We start from the raw sequence: 17146 nt of genomic DNA, 5'->3' as shown, positions 1-17146 counted from the left end.
CTTTTTGCACACTGGGGTAAAAGGCTGACTCAGTGGGCTGTTCTGAGTCAGCCAGTTACATAGGGATTCAACAGTCTGAAAAAACACGTTTATTTCGGGCTGAAAAACACGTTTTGAAAAGTGTGCTGTTCCTGACCTATAAGTTACATGGGGTGGAAAAAAGTTACAGAAACATGTTTATTTCTGCTGAAAAACACGTTTTGACACTTTTTGCACATTGGGATAAAAGGCTGACTCAGTGGGCTGTTCTGAGCCAGCCAGTTACATAGGGATTCAACAGTCTGAATAAACGTGTTTATTTCGGGCTGAAAAACACGTTTTGAAAAGTGTGCTGTTCCTGACCTATAAGTTACATGGGGTTGACCAAAGTTGCAGAAACATGTTTATTTCTGCTGAAAAACACGTTTTGACACTTTTTGCACACTGGGGTAAAAGGCTGACTCAGTGGGCTCTTCTGAGCCAGCCAGTTACATAGGGATTCAACAGTCTGAAAAAACGTGTTTATTTCGGGCTGAAAAACACGTTTTGAAAAGTGTGCTGCTCCTGACCTATAAGTTACATGGGGTTGACCAAAGTTGCAGAAACATGTTTATTTCTGCTGAAAAACACGTTTTGACACTTTTTGCACACTGGGATAAAAGGCTGACTCAGTGGGCTCTTCTGAGCCAGCCAGTTACATAGGGATTCAACAGTCTGAAAAAAGACGTTTATTTCGGGCTGAAAAACACGTTTTGAAAAGTGTGCTGCTCCTGACCTATAAGTTACATGGGGTTTACCAAAGTTGCAGAAACATGTTTATTTCTGCTGAAAAACACGTTTTGACACTTTTTGCACACTGGGGTAAAAGGCTGACTCAGTGGGCTCTTCTGAGCCAGCCAGTTACATATTGATTCAACAGTCTGAAAAAAGACGTTTATTTCGGGCTGAAAAACACGTTTTGAAAAGTGAGCTGCTCCTGACATATAAGTTACATGGGGTTTACCAAAGTTGCAGAAACATGTTTATTTCTGCTGAAAAACACGTTTTGACACTTTTTGCACACTGGGGTAAAAGGCTGACTCAGTGGGCTCTTCTGAGCCAGCCAGTTACATAGGGATTCAACAGTCTGAAAAAAGACGTTTATTTCGGGCTGAAAAACACGTTTTGAAAAGTGTGTTGCTCCTGTCCTATAACTTACATGGGGTTTACCAAAGTTGCAGAAACATGTTTATTTCTGCTGAAAAACACGTTTTGACACTTTTTGCACACTGGGGTAAAAGGCTGACTCAGTGGGCTCTTCTGAGCCAGACAGTTACATAGGGATTCAACAGTCTGAAAAAAGACGTTTATTTCGGGCTGAAAAACACGTTTTGAAAAGTGTGTTGCTCCTGTCCTATAACTTACATGGGGTTTACCAAAGTTGCAGAAACATGTTTATTTCTGCTGAAAAACACGTTTTGACACTTTTTGCACACTGGGGTAAAAGGCTGACTCAGTGGGCTCTTCTGAGCCAGCCAGTTACATAGGGATTCAACAGTCTGAAAAAAGACGTTTATTTCGGGCTGAAAAACACGTTTTGAAAAGTGTGCTATTCCTGACCCATAAGTTACATGGGGTTGACCAAAGTTGCAGAAACATGTTTATTTCTGCTGAAAAACACGTTTTGACACTTTTTGCACACTGGGGTAAAAGGCTGACTCAGTGGGCTCTTCTGAGCCAGCCAGTTACATAGGGATTCAACAGTCTGAAAAAACACGTTTATTTCGGGCTGAAAAACACGTTTTGAAAAGTGTGCTATTCCTGACCCATAAGTTACATGGGGTTGACCAAAGCTGCAGAAACATGTTTATTTCTGCTGAAAAACACGTTTTGACACTTTTTGCACACTGGGGTAAAAGGCTGACTCAGTGGGCTCTTCTGAGCCAGCCAGTTACATAGGGATTCAACAGTCTGAAAAAACGTGTTGATTTCGGGCTGAAAAACACGTTTTGAAAAGTGTGCTGTTCCTGACCCATAAGTTACATGGGGTTGACCAAAGTTGCAGAAACATGTTTATTTCTGCTGAAAAACACGTTTTGACACTTTTTGCACCCTGGGGTAAAAGGCTGACTCAGTGGGCTCTTCTGAGCCAGCCAGTTACATAGGGATTCAACAGTCTGAAAAAAGACGTTTATTTCGGGCTGAAAAACACGTTTTGAAAAGTGTGCTGTTCCTGACCTATAAGTTACATGGGGTTGACCAAAGTTGCAGAAACATGTTTATTTCTGCTGAAAAACACGTTTTGACACTTTTTGCACACTGGGGTAAAAGGCTGACTCAGTGGGCTCTTCTGAGCCAGCCAGTTACATAGGGATTCAACAGTCTGAAAAAACGTGTTTATTTCGGGCTGAAAAACACGTTTTGAAAAGTGTGCTGTTCCTGACCTATAAGTTACATGGGGTTGACCAAAGCTGCAGAAACATGTTTATTTCTGCTGAAAAACACGTTTTGACACTTTTTGCACACTGGGGTAAAAGGCTGACTCAGTGGGCTCTTCTGAGCCAGCCAGTTACATAGGGATTCAACAGTCTGAAAAAACGTGTTTATTTCGGGCTGAAAAACACGTTTTGAAAAGTGTGCTGTTCCTGACCCATAAGTTACATGGGGTTGACCAAAGTTGCAGAAACATGTTTATTTCTGCTGAAAAACACGTTTTGACACTTTTTGCACCCTGGGGTAAAAGGCTGACTCAGTGGGCTCTTCTGAGCCAGCCAGTTACATAGGGATTCAACAGTCTGAAAAAAGACGTTTATTTCGGGCTGAAAAACACATTTTGAAAAGTGTGCTGTTCCTGACCTATAAGTTACATGGGGTTGACCAAAGTTGCAGAAACATGTTTATTTCTGCTGAAAAACACGTTTTGACACTTTTTGCACACTGGGGTAAAAGGCTGACTCAATGGGCTCTTCTGAGCCAGCCAGTTACATAGGGATTCAACAGTCTGAAAAAAGACGTTTATTTCGGGCTGAAAAACACGTTTTGAAAAGTGTGCTGTTCCTGACCTATAAGTTACATGGGGTTGACCAAAGTTGCAGAAACATGTTTATTTCTGCTGAAAAACACGTTTTGACACTTTTTGCACACTGGGGTAAAAGGCTGACTCAGTGGGCTCTTCTGAGCCAGCCAGTTACATAGGGATTCAACAGTCTGAAAAAAGACGTTTATTTCGGGCTGAAAAACACGTTTTGAAAAGTGTGCTGTTCCTGACCTATAAGTTACATGGGGTTGACCAAAGTTGCAGAAACATGTTTATTTCTGCTGAAAAACACGTTTTGACACTTTTTGCACACTGTGATAAAAGGCTGACTCAGTGGGCTCTTCTGAGCCAGCCAGTTACATAGGGATTCAACAGTCTGAAAAAAGACGTTTATTTCGGGCTGAAAAACACGTTTTGAAAAGTGTACTGTTCCTGACCTATAAGTTACATGGGGTTGACCAAAGTTGCAGAAACATGTTTATTTCTGCTGAAAAACACGTTTTGACACTTTTTGCACACTGGGGTAAAAGGCTGACTCAGTGGGCTTTTCTGAGCCAGCCAGTTACATAGGGATTCAACAGTCTGAAAAAGGACGTTTATTTCGGGCTGAACAACACGTTTTGAAAAGTGTGCTGTTCCTGACCTATAAGTTACATGGGGTTGACCAAAGTTGCAGAAACATGTTTATTTCTGCTGAAAAACACGTTTTGACACTTTTTGCACACTGGGATAAAAGGCTGACTCAGTGGGCTCTTCTGAGCCAGCCAGTTACATAGGGATTCAACAGTCTGAAAAAACGTGTTTATTTCGGGCTGAAAAACACGTTTTGAAAAGTGTGCTGCTCCTGACCTATAAGCTACATGGGGTTTACCAAAGTTGCAGAAACATGTTTATTTCTGCTGAAAAACACGTTTTGACACTTTTTGCACACTGGGGTAAAAGGCTGACTCAGTGGGCTCTTCTGAGCCAGCCAGTTACATAGGGATTCAACAGTCTGAAAAAAGACGTTTATTTCGGGCTGAAAAACACGTTTTGAAAAGTGTGCTGCTCCTGACCTATAAGTTACATGAGGTTTACCAAAGTTGCAGTAACATGTTTATTTCTGCTGAAAAACACGTTTTGACACTTTTTGCACACTGGGGTAAAAGGCTGACTCAGTGGGCTCTTCTGAGCCAGCCAGTTACATAGGGATTCAACAGTCTGAAAAAACGTGTTTATTTCGGGCTGAAAAACACGTTTTGAAAAATGTGCTGTTCCTGACCCATAAGTTACATGGGGTTGACCAAAGTTGCAGAAACATGTTTATTTCTGCTGAAAAACACGTTTTGACACTTTTTGCACGCTGGGGTAAAAGGCTGACTCAGTGGGCTCTTCTGAGCCAGCCAGTTACATAGGGATTCAACAGTCTGAAAAAACGTGTTTATTTCGGGCTGAAAAACACGTTTTGAAAAGTGTGCTGTTCCTGACCCATAAGTTACATGGGGTTGACCAAAGTTGCAGAAGCATGTTTATTTCTGCTGAAAAACACGTTTTGACACTTTTTGCACCCTGGGGTAAAAGGCTGACTCAGTGGGCTCTTCTGAGCCAGCCAGTTACATAGGGATTCAACAGTCTGAAAAAAGACGTTTATTTCGGGCTGAAAAACACGTTTTGAAAAGTGTGCTGTTCCTGACCTATAAGTTACATGGGGTTGACCAAAGTTGCAGAAACATGTTTATTTCTGCTGAAAAACATGTTTTGACACTTTTTGCACACTGGGGTAAAAGGCTGACTCAGTGGGCTCTTCTGAGCCAGACAGTTACATAGGGATTCAACAGTCTGAAAAAAGACGTTTATTTCGGGCTGAAAAACACGTTTTGAAAAGTGTGTTGCTCCTGTCCTATAACTTACATGGGGTTTACCAAAGTTGCAGAAACATGTTTATTTCTGCTGAAAAACACGTTTTGACACTTTTTGCACACTGGGGTAAAAGGCTGACTCAGTGGGCTCTTCTGAGCCAGCCAGTTACATAGGGATTCAACAGTCTGAAAAAAGACGTTTATTTCGGGCTGAAAAACACGTTTTGAAAAGTGTGCTATTCCTGACCCATAAGTTACATGGGGTTGACCAAAGTTGCAGAAACATGTTTATTTCTGCTGAAAAACACGTTTTGACACTTTTTGCACACTGGGGTAAAAGGCTGACTCAGTGGGCTCTTCTGAGCCAGCCAGTTACATAGGGATTCAACAGTCTGAAAAAACACGTTTATTTCGGGCTGAAAAACACGTTTTGAAAAGTGTGCTATTCCTGACCCATAAGTTACATGGGGTTGACCAAAGCTGCAGAAACATGTTTATTTCTGCTGAAAAACACGTTTTGACACTTTTTGCACACTGGGGTAAAAGGCTGACTCAGTGGGCTCTTCTGAGCCAGCCAGTTACATAGGGATTCAACAGTCTGAAAAAACGTGTTGATTTCGGGCTGAAAAACACGTTTTGAAAAGTGTGCTGTTCCTGACCCATAAGTTACATGGGGTTGACCAAAGTTGCAGAAACATGTTTATTTCTGCTGAAAAACACGTTTTGACACTTTTTGCACCCTGGGGTAAAAGGCTGACTCAGTGGGCTCTTCTGAGCCAGCCAGTTACATAGGGATTCAACAGTCTGAAAAAAGACGTTTATTTCGGGCTGAAAAACACGTTTTGAAAAGTGTGCTGTTCCTGACCTATAAGTTACATGGGGTTGACCAAAGTTGCAGAAACATGTTTATTTCTGCTGAAAAACACGTTTTGACACTTTTTGCACACTGGGGTAAAAGGCTGACTCAGTGGGCTCTTCTGAGCCAGCCAGTTACATAGGGATTCAACAGTCTGAAAAAACGTGTTTATTTCGGGCTGAAAAACACGTTTTGAAAAGTGTGCTGTTCCTGACCTATAAGTTACATGGGGTTGACCAAAGCTGCAGAAACATGTTTATTTCTGCTGAAAAACACGTTTTGACACTTTTTGCACACTGGGGTAAAAGGCTGACTCAGTGGGCTCTTCTGAGCCAGCCAGTTACATAGGGATTCAACAGTCTGAAAAAACGTGTTTATTTCGGGCTGAAAAACACGTTTTGAAAGTGTGCTGTTCCTGACCCATAAGTTACATGGGGTTGACCAAAGTTGCAGAAACATGTTTATTTCTGCTGAAAAACACGTTTTGACACTTTTTGCACCCTGGGGTAAAAGGCTGACTCAGTGGGCTCTTCTGAGCCAGCCAGTTACATAGGGATTCAACAGTCTGAAAAAAGACGTTTATTTCGGGCTGAAAAACACATTTTGAAAAGTGTGCTGTTCCTGACCTATAAGTTACATGGGGTTGACCAAAGTTGCAGAAACATGTTTATTTCTGCTGAAAAACACGTTTTGACACTTTTTGCACACTGGGGTAAAAGGCTGACTCAGTGGGCTCTTCTGAGCCAGCCAGTTACATAGGGATTCAACAGTCTGAAAAAAGACGTTTATTTCGGGCTGAAAAACACGTTTTGAAAAGTGTGCTGTTCCTGACCTATAAGTTACATGGGGTTGACCAAAGTTGCAGAAACATGTTTATTTCTGCTGAAAAACACGTTTTGACACTTTTTGCACACTGGGGTAAAAGGCTGACTCAGTGGGCTCTTCTGAGCCAGCCAGTTACATAGGGATTCAACAGTCTGAAAAAAGACGTTTATTTCGGGCTGAAAAACACGTTTTGAAAAGTGTGCTGTTCCTGACCTATAAGTTACATGGGGTTGACCAAAGTTGCAGAAACATGTTTATTTCTGCTGAAAAACACGTTTTGACACTTTTTGCACACTGTGATAAAAGGCTGACTCAGTGGGCTCTTCTGAGCCAGCCAGTTACATAGGGATTCAACAGTCTGAAAAAAGACGTTTATTTCGGGCTGAAAAACACGTTTTGAAAAGTGTGCTGTTCCTGACCTATAAGTTACATGGGGTTGACCAAAGTTGCAGAAACATGTTTATTTCTGCTGAAAAACACGTTTTGACACTTTTTGCACACTGGGGTAAAAGGCTGACTCAGTGGGCTCTTCTGAGCCAGCCAGTTACATAGGGATTCAACAGTCTGAAAAAGGACGTTTATTTCGGGCTGAACAACACGTTTTGAAAAGTGTGCTGTTCCTGACCTATAAGTTACATGGGGTTGACCAAAGTTGCAGAAACATGTTTATTTCTGCTGAAAAACACGTTTTGACACTTTTTGCACACTGGGATAAAAGGCTGACTCAGTGGGCTCTTCTGAGCCAGCCAGTTACATAGGGATTCAACAGTCTGAAAAAACGTGTTTATTTCGGGCTGAAAAACACGTTTTGAAAAGTGTGCTGCTCCTGACCTATAAGCTACATGGGGTTTACCAAAGTTGCAGAAACATGTTTATTTCTGCTGAAAAACACGTTTTGACACTTTTTGCACACTGGGGTAAAAGGCTGACTCAGTGGGCTCTTCTGAGCCAGCCAGTTACATAGGGATTCAACAGTCTGAAAAAAGACGTTTATTTCGGGCTGAAAAACACGTTTTGAAAAGTGTGCTGCTCCTGACCTATAAGTTACATGAGGTTTACCAAAGTTGCAGTAACATGTTTATTTCTGCTGAAAAACACGTTTTGACACTTTTTGCACACTGGGGTAAAAGGCTGACTCAGTGGGCTCTTCTGAGCCAGCCAGTTACATAGGGATTCAACAGTCTGAAAAAACGTGTTTATTTCGGGCTGAAAAACACGTTTTGAAAAATGTGCTGTTCCTGACCCATAAGTTACATGGGGTTGACCAAAGTTGCAGAAACATGTTTATTTCTGCTGAAAAACACGTTTTGACACTTTTTGCACGCTGGGGTAAAAGGTTGACTCAGTGGGCTCTTCTGAGCCAGCCAGTTACATAGGGATTCAACAGTCTGAAAAAACGTGTTTATTTCGGGCTGAAAAACACGTTTTGAAAAGTGTGCTGTTCCTGACCCATAAGTTACATGGGGTTGACCAAAGTTGCAGAAGCATGTTTATTTCTGCTGAAAAACACGTTTTGACACTTTTTGCACCCTGGGGTAAAAGGCTGACTCAGTGGGCTCTTCTGAGCCAGCCAGTTACATAGGGATTCAACAGTCTGAAAAAAGACGTTTATTTTGGGCTGAAAAACACGTTTTGAAAAGTGTGCTGTTCCTGACCTATAAGTTACATGGGGTTGACCAAAGTTGCAGAAACATGTTTATTTCTGCTGAAAAACATGTTTTGACACTTTTTGCACACTGGGGTAAAAGGCTGACTCAGTGGGCTCTTCTGAGCCAGCCAGTTACATAGGGATTCAACAGTCTGAAAAAACGTGTTTATTTCGGGCTGAAAAACACGTTTTGAAAAGTGTGCTGTTCCTGACCCATAAGTTACATGGGGTTGACCAAAGTTGCAGAAACATGTTTATTTCTGCTGAAAAACACGTTTTGACACTTTTTGCACCCTGGGGTAAAAGGCTGACTCAGTGGGCTCTTCTGAGCCAGCCAGTTACATAGGGATTCAACAGTCTGAAAAAAGACGTTTATTTCGGGCTGAAAAACACGTTTTGAAAAGTGTGCTGTTCCTGACCTATAAGTTACATGGGGTTGACCAAAGTTGCAGAAACATGTTTATTTCTGCTGAAAAACACGTTTTGACACTTTTTGCACACTGGGGTAAAAGGCTGACTCAGTGGGCTCTTCTGAGCCAGCCAGTTACATAGGGATTCAACAGTCTGAAAAAACGTGTTTATTTCGGGCTGAAAAACACGTTTTGAAAAGTGTGCTGTTCCTGACCTATAAGTTACATGGGGTTGACCAAAGTTGCAGAAACATGTTTATTTCTGCTGAAAAACACGTTTTGACACTTTTTGCACACTGGGGTAAAAGGCTGACTCAGTGGGCTCTTCTGAGCCAGCCAGTTACATAGGGATTCAACAGTCTGAAAAAAGACGTTTATTTCGGGCTGAAAAACACGTTTTGAAAAGTGTGCTGCTCCTGACCTATAAGTTACATGAGGTTTACCAAAGTTGCAGTAACATGTTTATTTCTGCTGAAAAACACGTTTTGACACTTTTTGTACACTGGGGTAAAAGGCTGACTCAGTGGGCTCTTCTGAGCCAGCCAGTTACATAGGGATTCAACAGTCTGAAAAAACGTGTTTATTTCGGGCTGAAAAACACGTTTTGAAAAATGTGCTGTTCCTGACCCATAAGTTACATGGGGTTGACCAAAGTTGCAGAAACATGTTTATTTCTGCTGAAAAACACGTTTTGACACTTTTTGCACACTGGGATAAAAGGCTGACTCAGTGGGCTCTTCTGAGCCAGCCAGTTACATAGGGATTCAACAGTCTGAAAAAAGACGTTTATTTCGGGCTGAAAAACACGTTTTGAAAAGTGTGCTGCTCCTGACCTATAAGTTACATGAGGTTTACCAAAGTTGCAGAAACATGTTTATTTCTGCTGAAAAACACATTTTGACACTTTTTGCACACTGGGGTAAAAGGCTGACTCAGTGGGCTCTTCTGAGCCAGTCAGTTACATAGGGATTCAACAGTCTGAAAAAAGACGTTTATTTCGGGCTGAAAAACACGTTTTGAAAAGTGTGTTGCTCCTGTCCTATAACTTACATGGGGTTGACCAAAGTTGCAGAAACATGTTTATTTCTGCTGAAAAACACGTTTTGACACTTTTTGCACACTGGGGTAAAAGGCTGACTCAGTGGGCTCTTCTGAGCCAGCCAGTTACATAGGGATTCAACAGTCTGAAAAAAGACGTTTATTTCGGGCTGAAAAACACGTTTTGAAAAGTGTGCTGCTCCTGACCTATAAGTTACATGAGGTTTACCAAAGTTGCAGAAACATGTTTATTTCTGCTGAAAAACACGTTTTGACACTTTTTGCACACTGGGGTAAAAGGCTGACTCAGTGGGCTCTTCTGAGCCAGCCAGTTACATATTGATTCAACAGTCTGAAAAAAGACGTTTATTTCGGGCTGAAAAACACGTTTTGAAAAGTGAGCTGCTCCTGACCTATAAGTTACATGGGGTTTACCAAAGTTGCAGAAACATGTTTATTTCTGCTGAAAAACACGTTTTGACACTTTTTGCACACTGGGGTAAAAGGCTGACTCAGTGGGCTCTTCTGAGCCAGCCAGTTACATAGGGATTCAACAGTCTGAAAAAAGACGTTTATTTCGGGCTGAAAAACACGTTTTGAAAAGTGTGTTGCTCCTGTCCTATAACTTACATGGGGTTTACCAAAGTTGCAGAAACATGTTTATTTCTGCTGAAAAACACGTTTTGACACTTTTTGCACACTGGGGTAAAAGGCTGACTCAGTGGGCTCTTCTGAGCCAGCCAGTTACATAGGGATTCAACAGTCTGAAAAAAGACGTTTATTTCGGGCTGAAAAACACGTTTTGAAAAGTGTGCTATTCCTGACCCATAAGTTACATGGGGTTGACCAAAGTTGCAGAAACATGTTTATTTCTGCTGAAAAACACGTTTTGACACTTTTTGCACACTGGGGTAAAAGGCTGACTCAGTGGGCTCTTCTGAGCCAGCCAGTTACATAGGGATTCAACAGTCTGAAAAAACACGTTTATTTCGGGCTGAAAAACACGTTTTGAAAAGTGTGCTATTCCTGACCCATAAGTTACATGGGGTTGACCAAAGCTGCAGAAACATGTTTATTTCTGCTGAAAAACACGTTTTGACACTTTTTGCACACTGGGGTAAAAGGCTGACTCAGTGGGCTCTTCTGAGCCAGCCAGTTACATAGGGATTCAACAGTCTGAAAAAACGTGTTGATTTCGGGCTGAAAAACACGTTTTGAAAAGTGTGCTGTTCCTGACCCATAAGTTACATGGGGTTGACCAAAGTTGCAGAAACATGTTTATTTCTGCTGAAAAACACGTTTTGACACTTTTTGCACCCTGGGGTAAAAGGCTGACTCAGTGGGCTCTTCTGAGCCAGCCAGTTACATAGGGATTCAACAGTCTGAAAAAAGACGTTTATTTCGGGCTGAAAAACACGTTTTGAAAAGTGTGCTGTTCCTGACCTATAAGTTACATGGGGTTGACCAAAGTTGCAGAAACATGTTTATTTCTGCTGAAAAACACGTTTTGACACTTTTTGCACACTGGGGTAAAAGGCTGACTCAGTGGGCTCTTCTGAGCCAGCCAGTTACATAGGGATTCAACAGTCTGAAAAAACGTGTTTATTTCGGGCTGAAAAACACGTTTTGAAAAGTGTGCTGTTCCTGACCTATAAGTTACATGGGGTTGACCAAAGCTGCAGAAACATGTTTATTTCTGCTGAAAAACACGTTTTGACACTTTTTGCACACTGGGGTAAAAGGCTGACTCAGTGGGCTCTTCTGAGCCAGCCAGTTACATAGGGATTCAACAGTCTGAAAAAACGTGTTTATTTCGGGCTGAAAAACACGTTTTGAAAAGTGTGCTGTTCCTGACCCATAAGTTACATGGGGTTGACCAAAGTTGCAGAAACATGTTTATTTCTGCTGAAAAACACGTTTTGACACTTTTTGCACACTGGGGTAAAAGGCTGACTCAGTGGGCTCTTCTGAGCCAGCCAGTTACATAGGGATTCAACAGTCTGAAAAAACGTGTTTATTTCGGGCTGAAAAACACGTTTTGAAAAGTGTGCTGCTCCTGACCTATAAGTTACATGGGGTTTACCAAAGTTGCAGAAACATGTTTATTTCTGCTGAAAAACACGTTTTGACACTTTTTGCACACTGGGGTAAAAGGCTGACTCAGTGGGCTCTTCTGAGCCAGCCAGTTACATATTGATTCAACAGTCTGAAAAAAGACGTTTATTTCGGGCTGAAAAACACGTTTTGAAAAGTGAGCTGCTCCTGACCTATAACTTACATGGGGTTTACCAAAGTTGCAGAAACATGTTTATTTCTGCTGAAAAACACGTTTTGACACTTTTTGCACACTGGGGTAAAAGGCTGACTCAGTGGGCTCTTCTGAGCCAGCCAGTTACATAGGGATTCAACAGTCTGAAAAAAGACGTTTATTTCGGGCTGAAAAACACGTTTTGAAAAGTGTGTTGCTCCTGTCCTATAACTTACATGGGGTTTACCAAAGTTGCAGAAACATGTTTATTTCTGCTGAAAAACACGTTTTGACACTTTTTGCACACTGGGGTAAAAGGCTGACTCAGTGGGCTCTTCTGAGCCAGCCAGTTACATAGGGATTCAACAGTCTGAAAAAAGACGTTTATTTCGGGCTGAAAAACACGTTTTGAAAAGTGTGCTATTCCTGACCCATAAGTTACATGGGGTTGACCAAAGTTGCAGAAACATGTTTATTTCTGCTGAAAAACACGTTTTGACACTTTTTGCACACTGGGGTAAAAGGCTGACTCAGTGGGCTCTTCTGAGCCAGCCAGTTACATAGGGATTCAACAGTCTGAAAAAACACGTTTATTTCGGGCTGAAAAACACGTTTTGAAAAGTGTGCTATTCCTGACCCATAAGTTACATGGGGTTGACCAAAGCTGCAGAAACATGTTTATTTCTGCTGAAAAACACGTTTTGACACTTTTTGCACACTGGGGTAAAAGGCTGACTCAGTGGGCTCTTCTGAGCCAGCCAGTTACATAGGGATTCAACAGTCTGAAAAAAGACGTTTATTTCGGGCTGAAAAACACGTTTTGAAAAGTGTGCTGTTCCTGACCTATAAGTTACATGGGGTTGACCAAAGTTGCAGAAACATGTTTATTTCTGCTGAAAAACACGTTTTGACACTTTTTGCACACTGGGGTAAAAGGCTGACTCAGTGGGCTCTTCTGAGCCAGCCAGTTACATAGGGATTCAACAGTCTGAAAAAAGACGTTTATTTCGGGCTGAAAAACATGTTTTGAAAAGTGTGCTGTTCCTGACCTATAAGTTACATGGGGTTGACCAAAGTTGCAGAAACATGTTTATTTCTGCTGAAAAACACGTTTTGACACTTTTTGCACACTGTGATAAAAGGCTGACTCAGTGGGCTCTTCTGAGCCAGCCAGTTACATAGGGATTCAACAGTCTGAAAAAAGACGTTTATTTCGGGCTGAAAAACACGTTTTGAAAAGTGTGCTGTTCCTGACCTATAAGTTACATGGGGTTGACCAAAGTTGCAGAAACATGTTTATTTCTGCTGAAAAACACGTTTTGACACTTTTTGCACACTGGGATAAAAGGCTGACTCAGTGGGCTCTTCTGAGCCAGCCAGTTACATAGGGATTCAACAGTCTGAAAAAAGACGTTTATTTCGGGCTGAAAAACACGTTTTGAAAAGTGTGCTGTTCCTGACCTATAAGTTACATGGGGTTGACCAAAGTTGCAGAAACATGTTTATTTCTGCTGAAAAACAGGTTTTGACACTTTTTGCACACTGGGGTAAAAGGCTGACTCAGTGGGCTCTTCTGAGCCAGCCAGTTACATAGGGATTCAACAGTCTGAAAAAGGACGTTTATTTCGGGCTGAACAACACGTTTTGAAAAGTGTGCTGTTCCTGACCTATAAGTTACATGGGGTTGACCAAAGTTGCAGAAACATGTTTATTTCTGCTGAAAAACACGTTTTGACACTTTTTGCACACTGGGATAAAAGGCTGACTCAGTGGGCTCTTCTGAGCCAGCCAGTTACATAGGGATTCAACAGTCTGAAAAAAGACGTTTATTTCGGGCTGAAAAACACGTTTTGAAAAGTGTGCTGTTCCTGACCTATAAGTTACATGGGGTTGACCAAAGTTGCAGAAACATGTTTATTTCTGCTGAAAAACAGGTTTTGACACTTTTTGCACACTGGGGTAAAAGGCTGACTCAGTGGGCTCTTCTGAGCCAGCCAGTTACATAGGGATTCAACAGTCTGAAAAAGGACGTTTATTTCGGGCTGAACAACACGTTTTGAAAAGTGTGCTGTTCCTGACCTATAAGTTACATGGGGTTGACCAAAGTTGCAGAAACATGTTTATTTCTGCTGAAAAACACGTTTTGACACTTTTTGCACACTGGGATAAAAGGCTGACTCAGTGGGCTCTTCTGAGCCAGCCAGTTACATAGGGATTCAACAGTCTGAAAAAACGTGTTTATTTCGGGCTGAAAAACACGTTTTGAAAAGTGTGCTGCTCCTGACCTATAAGCTACATGGGGTTTACCAAAGTTGCAGAAACATGTTTATTTCTGCTGAAAAACACGTTTTGACACTTTTTGCACACTGGGGTAAAAGGCTGACTCAGTGGGCTCTTCTGAGCCAGCCAGTTACATAGGGATTCAACAGTCTGAAAAAAGACGTTTATTTCGGGCTGAAAAACACGTTTTGAAAAGTGTGCTGCTCCTGACCTATAAGTTACATGAGGTTTACAAAAGTTGCAGTAACATGTTTATTTCTGCTGAAAAACACGTTTTGACACTTTTTGCACACTGGGGTAAAAGGCTGACTCAGTGGGCTCTTCTGAGCCAGCCAGTTACATAGGGATTCAACAGTCTGAAAAAACGTGTTTATTTCGGGCTGAAAAACACGTTTTGAAAAATGTGCTGTTCCTGACCCATAAGTTACATGGGGTTGACCAAAGTTGCAGAAACATGTTTATTTCTGCTGAAAAACACGTTTTGACACTTTTTGCACACTGGGGTAAAAGGCTGACTCAGTGGGCTCTTCTGAGCCAGCCAGTTACATAGGGATTCAACAGTCTGAAAAAACGTGTTTATTTCGGGCTGAAAAACACGTTTTGAAAAGTGTGCTGTTCCTGACCCATAAGTTAAATGGGGTTGACCAAAGTTGCAGAAACATGTTTATTTCTGCTGAAAAACACGTTTTGACACTTTTTGCACCCTGGGGTAAAAGGCTGACTCAGTGGGCTCTTCTGAGCCAGCCAGTTACATAGGGATTCAACAGTCTGAAAAAAGACGTTTATTTCGGGCTGAAAAACACGTTTTGAAAAGTGTGCTGTTCCTGACCTATAAGTTACATGGGGTTTACCAAAGTTGCAGAAACATGTTTATTTCTGCTGAAAAACACGTTTTGACACTTTTTGCACACTGGGGTAAAAGGCTGACTCAGTGGGCTCTTCTGAGCCAGCCAGTTACATAGGGATTCAACAGTCTGAAAAAACACGTTTATTTCGGGCTGAAAAACACGTTTTGAAAAGTGTGCTGTTCCTGACCTATAAGTTACATGGGGTTGACCAAAGTTGCAGAAACATGTTTATTTCTGCTGAAAAACACGTTTTGACACTTTTTGCACACTGGGGTAAAAGGCTGACTCAGTGGGCTCTTCTGAGCCAGCCAGTTACATAGGGATTCAACAGTCTGAAAAAACACGTTTATTTCGGGCTGAAAAACACGTTTTGAAAAGTGTGCTGTTCCTGACCTATAAGTTACATGGGGTTGACCAAAGTTGCAGAAACATGTTTATTTCTGCTGAAAAACACGTTTTGACAATTTTTTTCACACTGGGGTAAAAGGCTGACTCAGTGGGCTCTTCTGAGCCAGCCAGTTACATAGGGATTCAACAGTCTGAAAAAGGACGTTTATTTCGGGCTGAAAAACACGTTTTGAAAAGTGTGCTGTTCCTGACCTATAAGTTACATGGGGTTGACCAAAGTTGCAGAAACATGTTTATTTCTGCTGAAAAACACGTTTTGACACTTTTTGCACACTGGGATAAAAGGCTGACTCAGTGGGCTCTTCTGAGCCAGCCAGTTACATAGGGATTCAACAGTCTGAAAAAAGACGTTTATTTCGGGCTGAAAAACACGTTTTGAAAAGTGTGCTGCTCCTGACCTATAAGTTACATGGGGTTTACCAAAGTTGCAGAAACATGTTTATTTCTGCTGAAAAACACGTTTTGACACTTTTTGCACACTGGGGTAAAAGGCTGACTCAGTGGGCTCTTCTGAGCCAGCCAGTTACATATTGATTCAACAGTCTGAAAAAAGACGTTTATTTCGTGCTGAAAAACACGTTTTGAAAAGTGAGCTGCTCCTGACCTATAAGTTACATGGGGTTTACCAAAGTTGCAGAAACATGTTTATTTCTGCTGAAAAACACGTTTTGACACTTTTTGCACACTGGGGTAAAAGGCTGACTCAGTGGGCTCTTCTGAGCCAGCCAGTTACATAGGGATTCATCAGTCTGAAAAAAGACGTTTATTTCGGGCTGAAAAACACGTTTTGAAAAGTGTGTTGCTCCTGTCCTATAACTTACATGGGGTTTACCAAAGTTGCAGAAACATGTTTATTTCTGCTGAAAAACACGTTTTGACACTTTTTGCACACTGGGGTAAAAGGCTGACTCAGTGGGCTCTTCTGAGCCAGCCAGTTACATAGGGATTCAACAGTCTGAAAAAAGACGTTTATTTCGGGCTGAAAAACACGTTTTGAAAAGTGTGCTGTTCCTGACCCATAAGTTACATGGGGTTGACCAAAGTTGCAGAAACATGTTTATTTCTGCTGAAAAACACGTTTTGACACTTTTTGCACCCTGGGGAAAAGGCTGACTCAGTGGGCTCTTCTGAGCCAGCCAGTTACATAGGGATTCAACAGTCTGAAAAAAGACGTTTATTTCGGGCTGAAAAACACGTTTTGAAAAGTGTGCTGTTCCTGACCTATAAGTTACATGGGGTTGACCAAAGTTGCAGAAACATGTTTATTTCTGCTGAAAAACACGTTTTGACACTTTTTGCACACTGGGGTAAAAGGCTGACTCAGTGGGCTCTTCTGAGCCAGCCAGTTACATAGGGATTCAACAGTCTGAAAAAAGACGTTTATTTCGGGCTGAAAAACACGTTTTGAAAAGTGTGTTGCTCCTGTCCTATAACTTACATGGGGTTTACCAAAGTTGCAGAAACATGTTTATTTCTGCTGAAAAACACGTTTTGACACTTTTTGCACACTGGGGTAAAAGGCTGACTCAGTGGGCTCTTCTGAGCCAGCCAGTTACATAGGGATTCAACAGTCTGAAAAAAGACGTTTATTTCGGGCTGAAAAACACGTTTTGAAAAGTGTGCTATTCCTGACCCATAAGTTACATGGGGTTGACCAAAGTTGCAGAAACATGTTTATTTCTGCTGAAAAACACGTTTTGACACTTTTTGCACACTGGGGTAAAAGGCTGACTCAGTGGGCTCTTCTGAGCC

Source organism: Lepisosteus platostomus, chromosome 20 (assembly GCF_059453375.1).
Source record: "Lepisosteus platostomus isolate fLepPlt1 chromosome 20, fLepPlt1.hap1, whole genome shotgun sequence".
In the NCBI taxonomy this organism is placed as follows: Eukaryota; Metazoa; Chordata; class Actinopteri; order Semionotiformes; family Lepisosteidae; genus Lepisosteus; species Lepisosteus platostomus.
This window is presented reverse-complemented; position numbering follows the sequence as displayed.